The 10,487-nt window shown below is 54.1% G+C and overlaps 1 long non-coding RNA gene across 3 annotated transcripts; it reads right to left on the bottom strand.

The window, feature by feature from the left end:
• Positions 1 to 2,307: 2,307 nt before the first annotated feature.
• On the bottom strand, positions 2,308 to 7,488 carry LOC107196058. 3 transcript variants are annotated; one of them, XR_001517375.2, is made up of 3 exons: positions 4,270 to 7,488; positions 2,997 to 3,339; positions 2,308 to 2,664 (listed from the first exon to the last, which is right to left on the bottom strand). It is a non-coding gene; the product is annotated as an uncharacterized LOC107196058 (long non-coding RNA). The 3 variants fall into 3 exon arrangements; XR_003047934.1 differs by having other exon boundaries at positions 4,390 to 7,488; XR_003047935.1 differs by lacking the exon at positions 4,270 to 7,488 and adding an exon at positions 4,147 to 4,269.
• Positions 7,489 to 10,487: the final 2,999 nt, after the last annotated feature.

Raw genomic sequence — 10,487 nt, 5'->3', positions numbered from 1 at the left:
CCCAGAATGTCCAGCTCCCCACCCCCACTGCCTTTTTTCCTTTTTGCCTTTTTCCTTCTTAATTAATCATAAGCTGCTGCCCAATTTAAATATGGAAATGCCCGGGCCGGCCGCGCAGTTATTCCCGCAGCCGGGCGCCTGTCCGGGGCGCTGGCGGCGGGAGCACCGTGGCATCGCCCCCTTTCTGGTGTGTGTGAAATTATGCTCACAAAGGCAGCTCCTTATCTGAGTGTGTGAACTAAATAAATAAATAAGGGCTTTTGTTGGTGTGCCGGCTCCTGCACATGACTGTTTTGACTAAAGCGCCCGTGTTGTCTGTGCCTTTATGGGACTCAGGAGACGGGAGGCAGGGGGAGGCCCCTCGGGCTGGCTGGGCATCTGGGCCTCTCCCTCTGCTGGCACCGGCGCACCCCTCCCCGCCCCCCACCCCGCCCGGGCTGGGCTCCCAGGCAGCCTGGCACGGTGCCAGGCTCGCCGCTGCGCTGGCGGCAGGGCGGGGTGAGCAGTGGCTGTGCCGAGGACGTGGCCGGGCGCCCTGGGCGTGAGCAGCACCCCAGCCAGGAGGCCGGGCCCAGAAGGTGAGGGCACCCCGGTGGGTGCAGGGTGGGCCGGGCGGGCCTGCAGGGGGAGAGTGGCGGCTGAGAGAAGCAGGCACAAAGCAGGGCAGTGCCAGGCCTGGCTGCTACCTCCCAGCCAGCCTCCCTCCATCCCTCCCTCCCGGACAGCGGTTCGGCGTGCATGGGGCCCCGGCAGCAGCGCAGACCCAAAGCTGTGGTCTCGGGGTGGAGGAAGGCCCAGCGAGGCGGGGCCCCAGGCTGTCAAGGAGAAAAACATCCCAAGGCCTGCAAATTGCTGCTCTCAGCTTTTTTTTTTTTAACTCCTCCTGCTTGGGAGAAAAAAAAAAAAAAAGCAGCGCTTCCTCTGGAGGCGGATGCAAAAGGATGCAGAATTTTAACCATCTCCTGCACCGGGGTTTTCCCCAGCAGCGTCTGGGCCCAGGCCTGGCACAGTGGCACCACGGAGGGGACTGGCCAGAGCATCTGAGGCCTCTTTCTGGGACATGCTGGAAAGCCAGACCCCCTCTGCACCCCCACCCAGAAGCTGGGTCCCGTCCAGGGGTGTGAGGGCTCACGGTGGGGGGTGCCCAGGGCCCACACAGAGCTGCCATGCGGTGGGCTACCGGGCACCGCAACAGTCGCCTCTTGCGTCACCTTCGTGCATGCTTGGAGAGCTTGTCTCTTAGTGTTGAATGGGGTGCCTGGGCACCCGGAAGGGGACCCCAGCTCTGTGCTCAGGGAGTCTTGGTTCTCGTGGACTTGGAGCCTTCTCATGCTGGGATCCTGGGCCTTTCTCATGACTGGTCTAGGTGTTTTAAAAATAATATGGAAAGTTTTGTGGCATCTGGTGGTTGCACACACCACATTCAGGCAAGACTTAAGGAATAAAGTCTATAGGGAAGAAGGGCATCTGGTCACCCTGGAGTAGGGGGAGGGGGGATATCAAGCAAGCCCTGAATACAGGAGCGGGGCTGGGCACCTCTCTCTGGGTAAGAAGGCGGAGTGGGCAATGGGCGCAGGCGCCCAGAACAACGGTCCAGGGAGGCACAGTGCCCAGGGCCCACGAATGTTTAAATTTTAATGTCTTTTCAAATAAGAAAAAATGACTACAGTAATAATGTGTGACGATGAATTCAGCCTGGATTATATTCATCTTTATTCCAGTGCTGTCACAAAATATTTTTAATACCTATGGAGGGAGAGGCCATGAAAGCAAAAGTATTTGGATTCACTAAAGTCACAGTGGGGCCCTGGGCTGGTCCAGTCTGTCCCAGGACAAGAGGTCAGATCTGGCTCCAGGGGTCTTTTGGGGGCCATCTGGGTGCCCCGTGAATCTAGTTTCTTCCAAGGCCATCCAGGACAGGCCGACACAGGGCCCTTGTGCGTGTGTGCGTGTTTTTATGCACACACATGTGTTTTCCAAAGGAGTCGTAGACACGTGAGTGTGCAAGACCCAATTCTCAAGACAGGTGAGCACAAGCCTGGGGTCACGTATGGCTGGAAGGGCCTAGGGTTTCTGGCCCTTGCATGAGGTTGTCACTGGGCGGGAGACACGGTGACATCTTCCAGCCATTGTCTCCTGGTAGAAAGCCGGCTGCTAGGCCCGCTCACGGCCGCCTCCCCCACCCCGTACCCACGGCCTAGCGCAGCTCCGTCCAGTGGAAGCAGCGTGAGCCGCAAACGCAGCCACAGCTGTAATTTAATGTGTTAGCAGCCACATTTTTAAAAAAGTAAAAATAGACCAGTGAAATTCACTATAATAATACCATTTGTTTAATCTGCTTCCAAGACAGTACATTTCAGTGTGTAATTAATATGAAACTATCGATGAGATGTTTTGCATATTTTTCACATCACATCTTTGAAATCCGGAGCGTATTTTGCACATACATCTCCATTCTGAAGGGACTCTTCGCATTTGAAAGGCTCAGTGGCCTCTTGTGGCCGTGGAGAGGGACTGTCCTGGGCAGTGCAGGCTTAGCAGGTCCCCACGGCCTCCCCAGAGTTGGGGAGACTGCTTTCTCTGCTTCCTTTTTGCTGGTGGGTCTTCTCGGCGAGGGTAAAAGATGCTTCCACTAGTGAGTCAGGCCCCCGGCAGCCCTGGGCGCTGAAAGAAGGGGTGTTGAGGCCGCAAGTTTCCGGGACGAGGGGGGACTGCTGCAAAGGGTTCTCCCCCGTGCTCCCAGACGCCAGGGGGACGGTACAAAGGGCCGGCTTCAGGGTACAATAGTGGGGCAGTTAGTCACAGTGCTGGGCAGCGGGCAGGCAGACAGAGCTCCCTGTGTCTGAGCCTGGTCGCGCTGCAGGGCCCAGCCCGAATTCCCCTGCCGGCTTCCCATCCCTGCCTGTGGCCTTTTGTCTGGACCCCTCCCCACCGCCCGATTAACCCCCTGCTGCCCACTGCCGGCCTACCTGGCCGTCTGGTTGGGGCACGCTTACCAGGCTCTGGTTTCCATCGGCCACGCTGGCCAGAGGCAGACTCCTTCTGGAAGCTGGTCTCAGGCCTGCACGATTTCACGGGAAAGGGGCGTTGGAACAGCTCGTCACCGAGGCTGTTTGTGCAGCGCGAGGAAGGGTTTTCGGCTGGCTAGAGAGCGCGGTGTGTGCCAGGCTCCCCGCTTAAAGATCCCATCAGATTTTGAGGGTGTTCAGCATGCAAGGGCCGTAGGTTTCTGGAAACAATGAAAAGCCAAAACTGTGGAAATTAAGGAGTGGTCTTGAAGCTGGTGCCTTCGCTGCGTGTTTCAAAGCGAACAGACAAATATTTTAATCCCGTGCCTCGCTAGATGGAGAAGAGAAAATAAATTAGTCATGTCCCAGCCCTGTCTGGGGACACTTTGAAAGCCGGACTTCTGTCAGCATTTGCTATTTCGCAGTTACAATTAAAACCTCCCCTCCTAGGTTAGAATCCTAGTGTCTCGGAGACGGGGTTCGCTGTTTGTTTGTGATCTGACAGTTAAATCACTAACACGTGGAGAAGGTAACCCCCCGAAAGGTATAAAACACAGTTAACAGTCTCTCTCTCTCTCTCTCTCTCTCTCTCTCTCTCTCTAATTTAAAAATTATCTGTGCGGAGATTCTGTGCTTCGGCTTCTCTTTGCTAAATTAAAGGGGCATGTGTTTTTATTTTAGAATGCAGAGATGGTTTGCCCTGTGTGAGGAAGGGAAGCGAAATAAAGCGTCTTTTGAGAATGTGCCCGTCTACTTACAGCTTAAAAATCTCAAGCACCAGATATTCTTCCCGGAGGAAAGGAATGTCTTCAATCTATTCGTCTTACCTGTGACTTACGTTCTGTAATTATTTATTTTATAATGTAATCCTTGTCTAAAACCGAGGATGTCTTTGGAATATAAAAAGCCTACGTCTGTTTGCTCCAGGAGACCCTGGCGATTCCCTGTTAAAAATCCCTAAACGCCGAGTCGGCCCTGTCCGCTCGCTTTCCGAAGGGAACGCAGCCTGCGGCAGCTCACCCCACTTCTGCCTGCAGAAAACGAGTGATGGGAGACATATGTTCGGCTCACATCATTTTGTTCTGATTTATTTTAAACCAGTTAAGATGATTTTAGCCCAAAGAGTGGTGTATCTTACTTGCATTCTGCGAGCCATAGGAATTTCAAACTGGAGGACGATTTTTTTTTTTTTTCAAAATCCAAATTTAGAAATCGCCTTTTAGAGTAGAAAAACCGCATGCTGCTTCACCTTTTAACTCACTTTTAAAGAAAGAGACTTAAGATCGGATACATTCGATTCGTAGACTTGTTCCCATCTGTTGTTATGGAGAGGCTGGAAATGGCCCACTTTAAAATAAAATAAGGAAAGGCGCGTCCCCACCCAGGCAACAGAGTTCTTCCAGGGTGGACCCGAGCCCCAGAAATTCCACACACGTGCACGTGAGTCAGCGTCCTCTGCGTGTCGTTCCTCTCCCAGGAGAAGTGTGGCATTTGGCTCTAATGTCACCACATGAAAAATATAGTCTCTGCCTGGCTGAGGCACCGTCACACCTCAGCCGGGCCCCTTCCCAGTGCCACCAGCACTCCGGAGCACACCTCTCAAGTAATACCCGGACCCTGTGCAAATAGCATTATTTTAAAGCAAACCCAACAAAATCCTCACTAATTGCAATTCCACGTTGGCCGCAGGCACCACCTCCAGTAACAGGGGAAAACAAACTGGATGCCAGGAAACACGCTAGATCCCCTGGGGAAACATCTCCCCTGTAGGAAGGTGCCAGGATCGGGGGTCTGGAAGCTGCCGTGGGGACGTGGGAGACGCCAAGCCTCCGTTCAAGTCCTGGGCTCTTAACTTTGATCCTCCGAGCCTCAGTTCCCCCAGATTGAAAACGAGAAGAAAGGGTCCGTCCCAGCCCGACAACAAGGGTCGTTGCAGAAATAGCACAGCAGGAGCCAATATTTGCATAGCGAAGCTGCCCAGTTTCATTTTCTGTTTGAAAGTGTTTCTCTAAAGGGTAAATTGCTAGAGACACGTGAACTACCGTTATCATCTGAATACTTTTCCTGGCACTATCTGATTATTCTTGTTTATGTCAACTTGTAAGTATTAACGGTCATTTATTTTATTCTTGTAATGAATCATATCTATTTGACTGATAAGAAACATAGTTGTATCAAGAATATGATCTTTTTCTAATTATAAAAGCAATACAGGCTCATCGTAGAAAATTTGGAAAATGCAGAAAAATGCACGTGAGAGAAAAATCGCTCGTCCTCCTCCCCTCCGAAGCTCTGGTCCCTTCTCCACGTGCTGCCTTCCGGGCTTTTCTCCCTGCCTTGTCCATCTTGGAGCTGCTGAGTTCTGATAACAAATGCTCTTGGCTGGGTCCTCCTGTCCTCCTCGCGCTTCTGTTCTTCCCCGGGAGCCCACAGGCCGCCTCTTTCAGGCAGATAGGTGCAGGCCCTGGGGTTGGAGCTCCGTGGCAGCAGCCACCTTCCCCCCGCCGTGCTGGGACCCACGTCGGGGCAGGCCAGACAAACCGCCAACATCGCCCCAAGGCCGAACCCCGCCTGCAGGCTGACTGGCCGAGGGGACGAGGGTGTGCGGTGGGCCCCAAGTGTGGAGCACCGCTAGGCTTCCCGCCCCCCATACAGGAGAGGGCAGGGAGGTGGGGGGACAGGAGGGACCCTGCAGCGTGGCGAAAAGCGGGCCCGAGGTTTGAAGTTTCAGCAAAGAAAGATGCTTGGGACAAATCGAAAGTACTGTTTTCTAGCCAGGCAAAGTTTTGTCAGAACTGTTGAGATAATGTTTTCAAGGTGTTCAGCTTCACCGTCCTGACTTAAACCCACCAAGTTGGTGGTGGCGGTCGTGGCGGGGAGAGAGTTAGAGCCAAGTGACTCGGAGGCAGGAACAGGCCAGCACGTTAGTGCAAGGGCACAATTCCCAAATGCTGTGTGTTAGTCAGGCGTGTGCCTCCCTGGTCCCACAGATCTGTCAGGCAAAATTTCCACATCACCGGGCCTCTGGGCGGTGAGCGGGGGAAGCAAACTGATTCTCATATTGCTTTCCGGAGTAAATGGGACCTGAAGAGAATTCTCGCATTTCCAAGCTCTTTTCCGATAGGATAAATGGAGTCTGTGGGGTCTACCTGAACCCCCTTAGAATAATGCAGCGGCAACAACATTGCAGATCACAGGCAAGAACATTGGTTGTAGAGTTACAACGGAGAAATATTTACAAGAAATGAAATTTGGAATAATAGGGAATTCTGGGGTAAATTATCACGTAACAAAATAATAGAATATTGTGTTACTGTTAAAATGCTGTTGACAAAGCGTTTGTAACGACATAGGGATACAACATTTCACAAACAGTAAATGTGCATGTAAATTATGTAATTTTGTGCTTATGTCAACTGTTGGAAAAGATATACAATAGAATTATTTCTGGATAATGGCATGTAGGTGAAATTTCCCTTTTCCATGTATTTTTATACTTGAATTATTTATATTTTATACTCACTACTTAAATAATCTCTGTCTTAAATATCTGTATTTATATTTTACTCTTTACTTATACTTTAGACTTTACTGTGCCTTCTCAAAACACATGACATTTTTATAAGCAGGAAAAAAAACTTTTTTTAACGGCTTATGAGTAGAAATATAAACCAAAGGCATATATTCCTTCAATAGTTGTGGATAGATGGCACATAGCAGAAATATTCGTTAGGCCAACAACTATACATAGTTAGTTAATATTATTCGTTCTCTTATAGAAGATCGGTCCATCGATAGCTTATTAATCAAACACTAATACATAATTGCACAACCAGGGCAAAAAAAAAATCTCAAGATTTTGTGTGAACTTAAGGAGAAGTATTTTTGTCTCTTCAACAAGAGCAGAAGGGGAAAAGGGCGTTTTCTCCTTCTTGGGTACTTGGTGGGATGACCACCCTCCCGCGCTTAGACTCCGTGCTGGATTTGAGTTCACGCTTTTCGGGTCTACTGCTTAGGTTTTAAAGGCAATTTAAAAAGATCCTGCGAGTTCCGATCAGAGGAGTCTAAAGATCTTGAATTCATAATACCGGATGGTAAACTGTGGTCTTTGAGTGAAAATCTTCGTGGTTTATTTATATGCATCATTTGCCTTCTTTAAAAAAAAAGAAAGAAAGAAAACATAATTATTTCCCAGCTGTACTTTCCAGGACTTCTATATCTCAGAATATTATTCTGCGTTCTTACCTCGCCTGCTGCTACACAGACAGGGGGGCATTGTTTGTCAGGACGAGAGGCAGGAATTTTCTTTTCTAACTATAATGCTACAGGATTTTGTGATACGGAAAAATCTGTCCGTGTTTCCACCTAAATATTTCTGCCTTCAACTAAGTGCCGTTTTCTTCCCGGTAAAATGAGTTCCCAGGACCAGCGGTGTTGCGAAAGGTACAATCTTTAAATTGCGGAGTCGGAAAATAACACAACGTCCCGGTTGGCTCGAAGGCCGGGCGAGGGCTCCGGGGGGGGGGGGGCGCCCCCCTTTTTTTATGATGCAGGTGGGCTGGGGCCGCGGGGACCCACCGGCCACCTGCAGAGCGGGCTCCAGGACCAGGGCTGCCCGCACGCGCTGTGAACCCCGGCAGGCAAGGCGGGTGCAGCCTCAGTTTCCCCGGCTGCCCGGAGGTGGGAGCGGCCCGGGGCGCTGACCCAGCGGGAAGGTGTCTGCGCGCTATCGGATGGCCCGCCGGGGAGGCCCCGGGCTGGGAGGTCCGGCGGCTTCCACTGCGCAACCCTCTAATCCGCTTTAGTCAATATATTGTGTGCTTCGCTCCGGCAAAGTAAACAGAGCGGGTGAACAAAGCTGCTGCAGACCGGCCTGCGACTCCCTGACCCCAGGGTCGCGCCCTTTGTTCGTCCACAATGGGGCTGCCCCGCCACCGCCCGCCCGAGGCTAATTGGGGCACGTGCCGCAGCCGCTGACCCAGCCCGTGCCAGGCCCCAGACTCGGACCCTTAAGCACGCGCACAGACTCGGACCCCGGACCTGGACCCGGGTTCAGTCCCGAACACGGACTCGGACCCCAGACCGCAGCTCGGACCCGGAAATGGACTCGGCCGGGACCCCAACCTGGGATCGCGGCTCAGACGCCAAACCGCGGACGGTGGATCGGACCCCAATGTCGGATCGCGGCTCCGACCTCAAACCTTGGATCTCGGATCGCGGATCCGCCCCAAACCTCGGATTGCGGCTCCGACTCCAAACCTTGAGTCGCGGATCGGACCCCAAACCTCGGATCGCGGATTGGACCCCAAACCTAGGATCACGGCTCCGACTCCAAACTTCGGATCGCGGCTCCGACCCCAATGTCGGATTACGGCTCGACCTCAAACCTCAGATCGCGGTTCTGACCCCAATGTCGGATCGCGCCTCGACCCCAAACCTCAGATCACGGCTCCGACCCCAAACCTCGGATCGCGGCTCCGACCCCAACGTCGGATCACGGCTCGATCCCAAACCTCGGATCGCGGTTCTGAACCCAATGTCCGACCGCGGCTCCGACTCCAAACCTTGAGTCACGGCTCAACCCCAAACCTCGGATCACGGCTCCGACCCCAATGTCGGATCACGGCTCGACCACAAACCTTGGATCGCGGTTCGCACCCCCACCCTCGGATCGCGGATCTGACCCGAATGTCGGATCGCAGATCGGACCCCAAACCTCGGATCGCAGATCCGCCCCCAATGTCAGATCGCGGCTCTGACTCCAAACCTCGGATCGCGGCTCCGACCCCAACGTCGGATCGCAGATCGGACCCCAAACCTCTGATCGTGGATCGGACCCCAAATCTTGGATTGCGGCTCCGATCTCAATGTCGGATCACGCTTCGACCCCAAACCTCGGATCGCGGATCGGCCCCAAATCTCGGATCGCGGATCGGACCCTAAAACTCGGATCGCAGCTCAAACCCCAATGTCGGATCGCGCGCCTCGACCCCAAACCTCGGATCGGGGATCGGGCCCCCAAACCTTGGATCGCAGATTGGGCCCCAAAACTTGGATCGTGAATCAGACCCCAATGTCGGATCGCCGCTCCGACCCCAAATCTCGGACCGCGGATCGGATCCCAATGTCGGATCACAGCTCCGACTACAAACCTCAGATCGCGGATCCGACTCCAATGTCTGACAGCGGCTCGGACTTGAATCTCGCTCAGACCGCGTCTCGGACCCCGGCCCGGGACACGGAGTCGGACCTGGACATGGACTTGGATGCCGGCTCGGACACGGACACGGACTCGGGCCCGGACTACAGCTCGGGCCTCGGCCCTGGTTCAACGCAACCACTGAGTAGCACCCAGGACCCGGACCTTGGCTTGGACTCGGACTCCAACCCGGACCGCCGCGCGGACCCTGACCGGGATGGGGACTCAGATCCCGACCCTGGTCCCTACCTCAGCTCAGGACTCAGCCTCGGGACTTGGCTTGGACCCCGATCTCTGCGTGATGCGGACTCGATCCCGGCCCGCGGCTCGGACCTCCCCGCGTGGCCTCAGCCCCAGACTCAGGCTCCAGACCCCGAACCTTTGCCTTGTCCGGATGCGGAGCCGAGCCCCGGCTTACGCGCACCCGGCTGCAGGCTCAGACTTCAGGCCCGGCTCCACGCAGGCCCCGGGTCCCAGAACTGATGCCCACGGGGGGCCCGTCCCGGCCTCTGCTTCGGCCCCAGCCCCGCAGACTCCGCCCTCCGCACCCGGGCTGCCTGGAGGAGGCGCTTAGAGGCCTCCCTGCCTCCCGAGCTGGTGCGCACCGCCGGGACCCGCGGCAAGAGACCAACTCCAGCACCGCCTCCCGCCAGAGCAGCCCGTTCCTTGCTATTTGGTCCGTGCAAAGACCACGGGCTGCCATCATGGCCACGTGGGTGCCTGTCATGGGGTAGGAGGGTGCGACCCTGCTGTCCTGGGTCCCAGGCAAGGTCTGGGGGACTGGGGGGTTGGCTGGAGGCACCTCTCTTCAGGGCCCTTTAGGAACTCGGCCAGCCTCGCAGCGGTGCGGAGAGGAGCGGTTTGCTGCGCCTCGAATCTCTCTCTGCTCTTTATTTCTGCTGCGAATCCAGCAGATGGGGAAGCAAAGCTGAGGCAGGGGACACCAGGGGACGTCTCCCGCAGCGGGCTCTTCCCCTTTCTCTTCTCTCGTCTCCAAATCACTACCTTTCCAGAGTCTAGGGCAGTTCCAGGCGCCCGGATGCCGAGGTGCGATGAGGGCCGTTGACGTTCACTTCAGGCCTTGACCATTTCATGTCTTGTGTTCTTTGTTTTTGCCTCAAGTGTCGGACAAGGTTATAATTTTTATCCCAAGAAGCTTTTGAGACTTAGCTTCTTGTCACATTTTTTTTTTTTTTAAAAAACGGTTTTTGTCTGTTTTTCTTTTCTTTTTTTTTTTTAAAGCACTTTTACTCGTAATCAGGTTCGAAAACGAACGAAGT

The sequence above is a fragment of the Pteropus alecto genome, unplaced genomic scaffold (assembly GCF_000325575.1).
Source record: "Pteropus alecto unplaced genomic scaffold, ASM32557v1 scaffold157, whole genome shotgun sequence".
NCBI classification, from domain to species: domain Eukaryota; kingdom Metazoa; phylum Chordata; class Mammalia; order Chiroptera; family Pteropodidae; genus Pteropus; species Pteropus alecto.
Note: the sequence above shows the minus strand (reverse complement) of the source record. Positions and strands in the feature narration are given on the sequence as shown.